Raw genomic sequence first — 12,224 nt, 5'->3', positions numbered from 1 at the left:
CTAACAAGTAAAGACAGGATTGTAATGGAATCATAACCAAAGCTTCTGCAATTTGCCAAACAGATAACATTTAATATTATTAAGTGACAGCAATCTTGAAATTCTAATCATTTTTAAAGCCATCCACATTCAGAAAGAGGTTGAAAAATAACAGTGTAAATTGATATGATTCATGTAAAATTCTCCTGGTCTGTCAGGAAAGAGTATCCTGTTAAATAAAATAATATTAAAAGCCCCGCTAAGAAGCAGCCAAGTGGTACCAGGGTCTAGCCACATTTTAAAAATACATTGTCTACTTAGAATGGAGTCCAATGAACATGGTTAATTCACTGTATATTCTTAAATAGCTAGACTGTGTCCCTAATGCAAACATTGGAGGGCACATGGAAGAGCTGCAGTAGTCAAGCAAGACCAAAAAAATATGGATTAAAGTTTTAGCAAGTGGGCTAGAAAGAGCATAGGTCTCAGCCCAGCTAGATTCCAAAGACAGTAGTAAGACACTTTAATTACATGATTGATGTGGGCTTCAAAAGCAGGCACCAAATCCACAATGACCCCAAGGTCACAAGCATTATCTGAAGGATAAAAGAAATACCACAAATGGAAACTACCACAGATGACACCTGAGACCTCTGCGCCAGTGAACTAATCAATAGCAACTCAGTTTTGTCTGTGTTAAGTTTAACAAAATTTGAAGTTACCCATGATTAAATATCACAGAGGCAATTACACAAAACATCAAACTTCTTTGTAGACTCTGAAGGGACTGAGAGGATATCCGAATATTGTCTGCATACAAATGACACAGCAAACAGGGCAGCTGAATACTGTTAAGTAAGAGAAGTATATAAAAGTATATAAAAGAAATCAAAATTGAAACATAGGAGAATCACAGCTTTCCTAAAGAATGGATTCCCTCCAGCAGAAGTGAATTTTATCAATACATATGAAACAGCAAAAACAAACTAGTCCAAGCTCCCAAATGGAATAAAAGAAAGGCCTGATCAATAGTCATTGGAAAGTCAACATCTAGTAAAATACAAGAGCTGCTGCACTATTTAAATATTTTATTCACCTTCATTAATACATCTGGAAGCAAGAACTCCCGGTGAAAGAAGTGGCTGTATTCCATTTAAAAGGAAAAGCTTAATCTATGTAGATGCATCAGTGATGTGCTCAGCTTCTCTCTGTAGACATCTGAAGTATTGTTAGATTGAAATAATGCACTAATATGGGAAGACAATCTCTGATCAATGATTTTGTCTCTTGAAAGGCAGGGCAGCAATGACTTCCAGCATCTCATCTACCTCTGGAATTAGAAAAAGGCCAGGCACAGACAGAAAGTGGAGTTAGGTCACGGTTGAAGGAGTGAGAGTAACTTTGTGCACACATTCAGGCCAGATGGAAGCTCCACTTGACAGGGGAAACATCAGGATAAGAGTATGAAGAACAAGCAAAGGTCTGTGAGTGGGAAAAGTTCCAGACAAACGGTGGCAATGGCCAAAAAAATCTAGGCCATTTCCAAAATTTAACGTGGGAATTAATAATGATTTATGGCTGTAAAACTGACGTTAATTAAGGCAATTTTAACAGTATCCTTATCACTTCGATTTGATGCTATTACTGCTAGCTGGGAAGAGCATACAAATTACCCAGAGAAAGACTTTTAGCTCACCTATGGGGTTATTTTCCTATCATGTTCACATTTCTTCACCATGTTATTGCAGGATCTGAGCCAAAAGCAGTCACAATGGAATACGGATAGGGGATGAAAACTTACTAAAACATAGAGGGATTGCAAGAAAGGACTGTAATAGAGTTCAACAGAAGGCAATGTCAGGGACGACAGCTTAAAATGTTCTCTGAAGTAAAAAAGTTCAGAATATCAGGTACCTAAATAGAAACCTGTGTATAAAGGTTTACTGGGGATTTTATGTTGGGGTTTTTTTGGATTTGGTTTTGGTTTGGGTTTTTTTTAGAGAAATCTAATTGATCCCAAATACCAAATACAGAGAAAGTAAATACAAAGACAGTTGGTCCTAAAAAATCAATTCTTGGTTTCTAATAAATTAGGACAGGGAGGAGGGATCAACCATGGACCATATGTTTCCTCTGCCACCTTGATTTAGTGGGAAAAATTGACCTTTGCTCTTGGGTTCAAAAGTCCAGGCCTTCTGTGAGCTTCCATGATGAGATGTCAGCTGTAAGACAATAACGTAATGAAACTCAGGTGTGGATTTAGCAAGACAGCCAAGGGGGATGTGACCTCCTTCTCTCCCTGTCATTCCCCTCCTTCATGCATTCTGCCTGCCCACCCCCATGCTAGCACTGGGAATGGGGTTGCCTACCTCCAGGTCCATGTGGTCCTTCTGTGAGTCCAGCAAGGAGGCAAGAGAGGCCTAGACCCTGCAGGAGAAGATGCAGGGCTCAGTTCTCCTGAGTGGATCAGGTAGAGCACCTTGGAATGGTGCTATCAGTCTATCAGCCTCTGCTGTCTACAGGATTAGGTGCAGGAATGGGCTGTGAGAGCCTGGTGGGACTCAGAAATAGTTCCCAGCTCCAGGCACACATTGTTACAAATACTGAGTGCAGATTGTGAAGTTTTGCTTCCCGTCTCTGCCTCCATGGCCTGATGCTCATAGGAAGGAAACTCCAGAAGGTGCATGGAAGGGCTATGAGAGGGTTCAGCTTGCTCAGGTCAGGTCCCAGGACTGGACAATTGGTACTTGTGGAGATTTATCCATGTGGGTGAAGACTTCCATGTGTGAGCTCACATGAGTAACATAAAAAACAAGAAAAAGAATTAGTAACTAGATCAAAAATTGTCTACATTTTGCACATGAAATAGAATGTTTCGGACAGTTAAGACTGAGAGAAACCCAGTCTAAGTTCTTAGGAACTCCTGTACAGGAAAAGATCCTAGTTATACCACCTGATTGCAAAAAAAAAAGCCAAACCTGCATCATCTCTAGACCAGGGAACATCTTTAATTGCATATGTACATGGTTTGAAATATATCCTTATTTTAACTATTATGAGTAGTTACAATGATCACCACTGCTTCCTCTATTTTTTTAATAGAATTCTTCCTTTGTTTTCAGTTTTGTGTTTGGATGTTTTCTTATTTGGTTTGTTTTGTAAGGTTTGGGTGGGTTTTTTTCTATGACATTATCAGAAATACAACTATATATTTAAGTCCCTTCTGGAAGTTCCCTCCTGGCTATGTGACATATGAAAACAGCTCTTAACTCTTTCTAAAATCTTTGCCAGGTCACTAACTCTTTCATAACATTCTGGCCTTTCCATAAGGCATTAAATATAAAGCAGATATGAGTGTTTCACAGTGTGTCCTAATGACCAGTATTACATGGACAAAATACACAGCCCCAGAATGACCTTCTCATTAGTCCTTCTTGGTGTTGCCATGATTTCTGCTTAAATACTATTTAGATAAGAAACAAGACATGCAAATACTGGCATTCATAAAACGCTTCTGAATTTTTTTACACATCACTTTCACATCTCTAATTTTGGAATTTCCAGACACTTAGGCTTCAGAAAGTTGAGAATTAAGCTGTCCTGTTTTGTAAATCTGGGAAAAATAGTCTCTGTTTGTTTTCAGCAATATCTATATGCTTATCCTGCTATTAATAGTTTACATGTGTATCTTTGATCCTATGGTCAGGACTGGTGAGCTGATTATGCTTCAGTGGGAGCAGTTGATTTGGAGTAGTTCTTATTTCTTGTCTTTTCTATGTTTTCATATTTTGGGGAACAAATGCTCTAAGGGATTCCTTAAAAATATGTATTGCTTGAGCAGGAGTCATACAGGTGACCTCTGCCAGGTGTAGCCACAGTTGTCTGAGACATAGCAGCCCAGCTGCAGACAGCTTATTACTTGCAGCAAAGATGCAACAGTAAATATTTGCAGGTTCTTCACTGGCAGCAGTTCACAGTCCAACATGTAGGAGGCAAGCAGCATTGAGCATTGACAGCTCAATAGCAGCTAGGTAGGGTTCCCCTAAGCCAGAAAGTCAGTTTTCTGTTTTCCATGTCAAAAAAACCATAGAAGAAAGGACTTTTCTAGTTCAAATCCATCCATGACGGGACTGGTGTGCTGGAAAGGGACATGCTACCTTTCTCTATCAGAATGGCCACAAGGTTGTAAGCTTTTTCACCCCTCCATTTTGTCCATTTTCACCAAAATTTCTTGCCTACTCTTCAGTGCAGGCTCGAGAGCTCTGTAGCACCTTTCTCTGTGGACACTGGCATCAGACCTTGGCCATTATGTCTACATGCAGCAGTTACAGCAGATGCCATTGCAGTCTAGCCAGAACCAAGCCCCATGCCAAACCCAGCTGCATGGGGCACCCACACACATCAGCTCTGCTGGGAAAAGCTTGACATTTCCCTTCCTTGCCTTGGAGCTCTTGCAGAACACACCTGTGTGTGCTGGTGCCTGCTTGCCTTCTCCATGTGGCCCACAGTGGGCAGGGAGCTGGTGCCAAGCCTCAGTGTAGCCGTAGCTTTCTCCTGGCTCTGCCAGGCACGGACACATGCTGCTGCTGCTGCTATTTCTGTTGCTCAAGAGAGAGGCAAAAATAGCACTTGGTACTTGTAATGCCAAGATTCCCGGGGCAGTTTGGCCTGCCTGTGGCATGGCACTTTTTATGAAGCTATTTCCTGGGTCACCAGCTGACCTTGGAAAAGGAAAGCTGGCCCTGTCTAAGCGAAGTGCCCCAAAATATTCCTGCCGTGAGGCAGGGCTGGTGGCCTGGTATGCACAGGGCAGACAAGCAGGGAGCTGTCTAGAATACCAGTGACACGTGCTGGCAGAAAATCACCACTGCATGCTTTTGTTAATTTGGCTATGCCTCCTTATGCTCATTTCTGAGCTGGCTTAGATCTGCCTTGCCTGGTGATCCAGCTGGTGACAGCTCTGATACCTGAATCATGGCTGGGAAGGGCTGCTGCAAGAGCTTCCAGGGGCTTCTCCTCCCTGCAGAACTTGCACCCTGACTTTTCGAAGCTGTCACTAATTTTTCATTACTGTAATATGTGTTATTCTTTATTCTAGTGACCCAGGTAACTTTCACAGGACTAGTACAGAAAAATTCTATCCTCCCGGGTAATCAGGTTAGTTACTACACTCCAGGGTAAAAGACTCTTCAGATTTTTTCATTACAAATCTCTCACAACTTCCCTGTTTGTTGTAAGGCTTTGATATCTAGCAAAAAGAAACACCCTCAAGCATTAGAAGTGTCTTTTTTTCTCTAAAACTCTCTTCTGCTACAGCTGAGCTACAAGTTAAAGAAGTTTACACATTTCCTTCTATTGAACATGTACATCATATATACAAATATATTTTAACCTTACTTGAAATATTCCTAAGAAATAAAACATCCAAATGATGTAAATTTCACTGTTATGCTGGTTTTGTCTGGAGTAGATTTAATTTTCTTCACCGTGGCTGGGTTTCAGATTTCAGCTGAACATGGGGTTGATAACATAGAGATGTTTCTGTTATTGCTGAGCAGGGCTTACATAGACCCAAAACCTCTTCTGCTTTTTGTGGCTAAATGGGAAGTTGGGAGGAGACATGTCTGGGACAGGTGGCTCAAACTGACTAAAGGGATATTCCAGACCACAGATAAGTGGGGGGCAAAAGGGAGAAGGAGGGATGTTTGGAGTCTTGATGTTTTGTCTTCCCAAGTAACTGTTGCTTTGATTACATGTGTGCCTTTAGTTTTCCCTATTAAACTGTTATTGTCTCAATCTACAAGTTTTCTGGCTTTTGCTCTTCTGATTCTCTCCCTGATCCCACTGGTGGGGGAATGAGTGAGCAGCTCTCTGGGACCTGGATGCTGGCTAGGGTTAAACCGCAACAACTAGAATTAAAATTGAAGCTGCAAAATAAAGTACTAAAAAGTTGGAAAATTACATAGTCAAGGTTGGCTGTGTAATCATAGGCAGTCTCTAGTCAATATGGATTCTGGTACTATTTGAAAAAATCTGTTTGAAATTGCTGATCTTTCTTCTGACAGCAGGATCCCCTGCACCACAGAGCTCACAGATCAAATCAGAAATAGTGATTCTCTCATCTTGTGGTCTTCAAGTCTAGTTCTGTAGGACTGGAGGGGGAGAAGGAGCGGGGGGTGTCAGATTAAGAGAAACAGGCTTCAAATTTTTGTTTGCTTATTATTAATTACTCTGCCGGGGGATAGAATAATATTGCTTTCAAACATGCCAGTGCTATAGACCAACAGGCTCCAATCTCAGCCATACTGACTTGTCTGCCCACAGACCATAAGCTCTGTCTTGACAGCTGCATATCCACCCTTTAAGGGCATTTAAGGCAGCATTTTAAACAACAACAACAAAAAAAACCCTCAAATTCTAACCCCCTAGCCCTGTTTTCCACCAATCTTAGAAACTGCATAACACTTCATTAGAAATTTTCCTGTGATCATTGGCCAAAGCATATAATCTTTATTCCATGCTTTCCACTACTGACCACAAGTATTGGTTATTTTCATTTAAAAGATTTGCATGCACCTACAATCATGGTATTTGGATGCTTGACAGTACTATTCTCAGCTAGAAAATAATCCAAATAGGACCAAATAGAATATGATAGAGTAGCCAAGAAAAAAAATCAACATCTTAAATTTGTTACTTTTGTAGATTTTTTGTTAGGGTGAAGATCTTTTAAATCAAGCTTTTTGGCAAAATGCATGATAGCCATACAAATTGTAAAGCCTGGCAAAAGTCCTTCCAAATTAAAGAGTTTGAAATCAAGAGATGATGAATGTAGATCACACTCAGATCCTTAAAACATTTGCAGTTGCAGAAGGTAACCTGGGCATACCATAAAGCATAAGTCTTTAATTTCTCATTAGACACTACGGACTATAGGTGATTATTAGAGAATAATGGTGCACTGAATGCATTCTGAATGGCTGGGATGCATTGTACCCACCAAGTCAGTGTGAGAAGGAAATGAAGGCCTTGTCTTATTTTCAGAATACCAAAACCAGGTATCTTTGCGCTGATAGTGTCAGGAGTATGAAAATTACCTCACAAATGACAGTCCTTAAAAAAAATCCTATAATAAAACTAATAATAATAATAACAGCAATAATGATTAATGTCTGTAGCTAACATGGGACCCAACAGCAACATGTGCATTTTCTCAATGTGAAACATCTGTACTTTCTGCACTCAGCTGGATATGCTTGTGCCATGAATTTGAGGCACCTGAGGCTCTGATTCCCATGACATACTAACAGTCATGCAAAGCAAAGAACTTTTATAGCACAACAAATTCCTGTCTTCATATTTCCCTCCTGAAAGGCACAGCCAGAGACTTAGAGGTCTTGTGCTGCTTACAGGGCTTTTCATACAGGAGTTATTCTCAAGAGACTCTTTCCATAATGTTTAAGATCCTTTTAGATAGAAGAGTGGCTTAAAAAAAAAAAGTCTTAATGTAATTGATAATCAGGTTTGTTGTGTACCTTGCAAAATACTAAGACACCAAAGATTTTAAAAATTAAAGGCAGCAACAAATTTGTGCATTAAATTTTGAGCATGGCTATATTCCAACAGTGAAAAATAAATATTGTCAGAGTGACAATAAAATGATGACCATCAAATAAAAAAAGATCAGGATGTCTCAGGTAGTATCAGCCAAATGCAATGTAATAAGGATATCTTCATTTTGAAACACAAAATGCAAGAACAGTGAGAAAATTTCCTTTTTACTCCAAATAAGAAGGTATTTAGTTTTTATAATTGATATCAATGTTACTTAAAACTTGACCTTCTTCGCTTGATATTCCAACAGACACCAAGTCACTTTCATATTAACCACATCAATTGGTTTCATTCACTGCTTTATAACCAAACCCCAGAACTGGTGCTGATGCAACTAAGGTTTCTATTTCTCTGACTATGAAAAAGGATTCTCCCAGGTTTATATGCCAAAAAAGCAGGCCAGACTTTAATCAGTGATGCAAACAATTTATGGCAAGCATCTGACAACAGATGAATTATAGAAGCAAGAGAGAAATTATACTAAAGAAATCATACTAATTAATGGTCATAGCATATTAATAATCTAATTATCAAGGTAACATCAATGGCAAGAGATAGCTTTGATACAAACACGGCGCACACCAGTGGATATTAAATAGGCAAGTATTATAGAAAGAGTGTGGTTGGATTTTGGCATGTATTGGCTGCAATCCTTACAAATTCTTAACAAAGTATCTCATGTTGGCATGAAGCTTGACCATATGGAGACAAATCTGTCAGAAGAAACTTCAAGTGGTACCTAACTATAATCCTAAAGATTCTGAGAGAAGGAGCTGCCAGTTTTCATCAGCTAGAATAACTTGGCCTACTGGTAATGAATTAAAAGTCAGAAGCACAACCCCCAATTCACACAATATCACTCTTGAGGTTAAAGAGTTTGGCTTTTGATCCTATCCACAGACACATCTGAGGGGGTCTGACATCAGTTGTAAAGTCAGAAATGCTCATCTACAAAATATCAGCAGGAAAACAGGCTTTAGTGGTTGGACATTCTTAGAAAGCAACTCTCTGAGAGAGATTTGGGAAGAACAATGTGGGACAAAGGCTTTTTTAGCATGTCTTTCAACAGGCTTAAAGGTTTTAATGGTTGCTGATTAGATGCTCATTCAAGATGTAATGAAGCCCATAGCAAGTTTCAGGTTTTGAGTACCATTTATACACTACTGACTGACCTCTAGGTCCTGGGCTGTTTTTTGCTGCCTATTTTCTGCCTGCATTGGGACCAGCAGAGTGGTTCTGAGTGCATCTCAGCTTCTCTGAACTTCCACTGAATTTCACTCTGGGCTCCAATGAGCAGGAGTGGGGCAAAGCAGCTCAATGACAGGACCATCCACGTGCAGCCTGTGAATGCAGACACATGAGATCCACCCACGAAAAAGGTGAATAAGTGACTCATTCCTTAAGCTGGGCAAGGCCAGTTATGGAAGGGCAGAAAGAAATAAGGAGAGGTCAGGTGTCAGTGGTTTAGTTACAGGTGTTGGACTGATGCACTCCAAAGCTGTCTTTGATTTGGGTGAAGTCCAGCTCACTCTTTCCTTGCCTTCCCCTGTGTGCAGCTCCTTGGTATGGGCACCCTATGGGAGTAGAGCCTTGTGAAGTAGTTCCAAACCTAGGATTTCCTCTTTCCAAACCTCAGCCACATGAGCAACTTGAGTTTGCTTTAGCCTGTCCATGGCTAGGTAGCACTCACAGCTTATAATACAAAGGCCTTTCAAAAGAGATTCTGGACTAATTGTTTTCTCTTCTACTACCATGGCAGACAATAAATCTAGATAAAATCGTGCAGGTCTTCTATGCACCCCCATGCCTTCATTTCCTCAGTTTCTGGGTAATTCTTTAGGCTGAGGCACAAAGGTTCTTTCCTTTCTTCTCTCCCTCTTACATGTACCTCTCTGCCAAGACTCTGGGATCTACTCTCTTTTGGGAAACCAACCTCTTATTTCTGCTTCAGCTCTCTAAAATGACTCCTTAGATTTTGGTGGCTGCCAGCCTCTCTTTCTTTTTGGTAGGTTGATTTCTCATCAGCTTTTGCTCCCTGGAAACTTACCCACAAACAAAGAGCAAACTCCTCTAAGTTAGTTTTAAGGATCAAGACTTTTTTATGGTAGTATTTCATGCAAAATGGGCATCTAGGAGAAAAGGGAGGGAGGGAGGAAGGGAAGGAGGGAAGGAGGGAAGGAGGGAAGGAGGGAAGGAGGGAGGGAGGGAGGGAGGGAGGGAGGGAGGGAGGGAGGAAGGAAGGAAGGAAGGAAGGAAGGAAGGAAGGAAGGAAGGAAGGAAGGAAGGAAGGAAGGAAGGAAGGAAGGAAGGAAGGAAGGAAGGAAGGAAGGAAGGAAGGAAGGAAGGAAGGAAGGAAGGAAGGAAGGAAGGAAGGAAGGAAGGAAGGAAGGAAGGAAGGAAGGAAGGAAGGAAGGAAGGAAGGAAGGAAGGAAGGAAGGAAGGAAGGAAGGAAGGAAGGAAGGAAGGAAGGAAGGAAGGAAGGAAGGAAGGAAGGAAGGAAGGAAGGAAGGAAGGAAGGAAGGAAGGAAGGAAGGAAGGAAGGAAGGAAGGAAGGAAGGAAGGAAGGAAGGAAGGAAGGAAGGAAGGAAGGAAGGAAGGAAGGAAGGAAGGAAGGAAGGAAGGAAGGAAGGAAGGAAGGAAGGAAGGAAGGAAGGAAGGAAGGAAGGAAGGAAGGAAGGAAGGAAGGAAGGAAGGAAGGAAGGAAGGAAGGAAGGAAGGAAGGAAGGAAGGAAGGAAGGAAGGAAGGAAGGAAGGAAGGAAGGAAGGAAGGAAGGAAGGAAGGAAGGAAGGAAGGAAGGAAGGAAGGAAGGAAGGAAGGAAGGAAGGAAGGAGGCAACAAATCATAAGAGAGCAGGAAAGGGACAAAAAACCTTCAGAAAATAAATGCTGGTTTCCACTTATTGCATTTACTTACAGTTTATGTTCTTACATTGGTACTCTGGATGAGAGCAGACCTATGTGTTGTGATTAAGAGCACACTGAGCTGAAGATTCAGCAGCATCCCCATTGTGAGGACATAAGCATGCTGATGTCACCCTGCCACCGCCTGAGGCTCCTTCAGAGGTCTTGTGGGCCAGGACAAGCTCTGGCAGAGCACATGGGGCTACCAGCAGCAGACTGTGTCACCCTTGGTGCCAGGGGGATGTCATGAGTTTTGGTGGCAGAATGGACATGGCTCTGAGCAGCCAGTGAAGATGTGGATTCAGAGAAATACTTGTGGAAAGAGGGCAGAGAAGACTTAGAAGGGAGACTGCATTAATCAGTATTTCTTATTGCACTGAGGGAGATCCAAGCTTGAAAGCCTCTGCGCTGCCTTCTTTGAGGCTGCTTATTCCTATTAATTACTAATTACTCATACTAATGAAGAGAAGGAAGATGTGCTTCTAAGTATGATTAGAAAATCAGTGCTTGGAAGCTAACTCAATGGACTTGCAATGACTTCCCTGACTTCTTAGTATGAAGTTGGATACCTCTTGTCACCTTTTTATGGCATGCTTCTGAAGAATTTGTGAGAGCTAAAATGAAATAAAATATTAACCTTATTGAGAAAAAAAATATTAGGCTGAAAAAAATCATATGAAAGATATCTACAAACTGTCTGGTTCTCTGTGGAAGCTTAATTCAAGAACACATATTTATCTAGAGGCTTTAACTGCACTGCTTTTATTTGACATATGAATCCTAAATAGCATTTACTTCTTCTTCCTCTAAATGTAAGGAAGTAAAAGAAAAGGCAGGAAAAATAAGCAGAAAACCCATAATTCCAGGCAAGGTAGCTACAACTTATACCATGTTTACTGGTTTTACCATATCCAACTACTACAGTTATCTGGCAGTCAGTTGCTGCCAGAGAAGAGAGGAGTGAGGATATGTGAGAGGTTCTACTCTGCAGACATCCAGCAGACCCACAAACCTTTCATTATATTTTTCTCTCCCCTGTCCAGTTGACAAGGTGAGTGACAGAGTGACTTTAGTTGTCCTGCTAGGGACAACCCACCACACTGTCCTAGCTGCATTTCTAAAGCAGCAACAACAAAAAAAAAGCATACACATTGAGTTCTGCATCTAAATTTCTTTTGTAATGTTTGGAATATTAAGTGAAAGATTTTGATGTTCGGTCTTTGAAAGTGACTGCAGCAGAAGTCATTGACAGGACAGAAAAACAAACAACCCTACACTGAAATTTGCTGTTTGGCAGGTACCAAGCACTCTCATCTTTCAGGCACCTGTGCAGCTGAGTGGAGAGAAGGGCACAGCCTTCCTCAGGCTGGCAGTGCCTGGTGCAGTTCAAACAGGGTGACACCTTGCTCATCACATCACTTGCTCTGCTGCCCATGTAGAGAGGACAGCATCAGAAGTGGTGAGGTACTTGCTTTTAATGCTTGGCTAAGAATCACACTTTAGTTGTTGAGATGTTTTTGTCACCCTTTTCTCCCTTCTGCTGCTTTTTTCTTCTGTTAAGGCTCTTAGATCATAGCTCTGAGACACAAACAATCAGTTATGGTATATCTTTATAATGTCTAATACAACAATATTCTAAATATAGCCAAATATTTCATTTACTACAATATAAATTATACTACTCTAACAAATTCTGGGACTATAAAGGAACATCCATTATTTCTGTGTTA

At 41.0% G+C, this 12,224-nt stretch overlaps 1 long non-coding RNA gene across 1 annotated transcript; it reads right to left on the bottom strand.

The window, feature by feature from the left end:
• Positions 1–2,124: 2,124 nt before the first annotated feature.
• LOC128804127 (uncharacterized) lies at positions 2,125–10,542 on the bottom strand. Its single transcript, XR_008435944.1, has 6 exons — positions 10,508–10,542; positions 9,527–9,635; positions 9,066–9,167; positions 8,766–8,934; positions 2,349–2,406; positions 2,125–2,201 (listed from the first exon to the last, which is right to left on the bottom strand). It is a non-coding gene; the product is annotated as an uncharacterized LOC128804127 (long non-coding RNA).
• Positions 10,543–12,224: the final 1,682 nt, after the last annotated feature.

The sequence above is a fragment of the Vidua macroura genome, chromosome 2 (genome assembly GCF_024509145.1).
Source record: "Vidua macroura isolate BioBank_ID:100142 chromosome 2, ASM2450914v1, whole genome shotgun sequence".
In the NCBI taxonomy this organism is placed as follows: Eukaryota; Metazoa; Chordata; class Aves; order Passeriformes; family Viduidae; genus Vidua; species Vidua macroura.
Note: the sequence above shows the minus strand (reverse complement) of the source record. Positions and strands in the feature narration are given on the sequence as shown.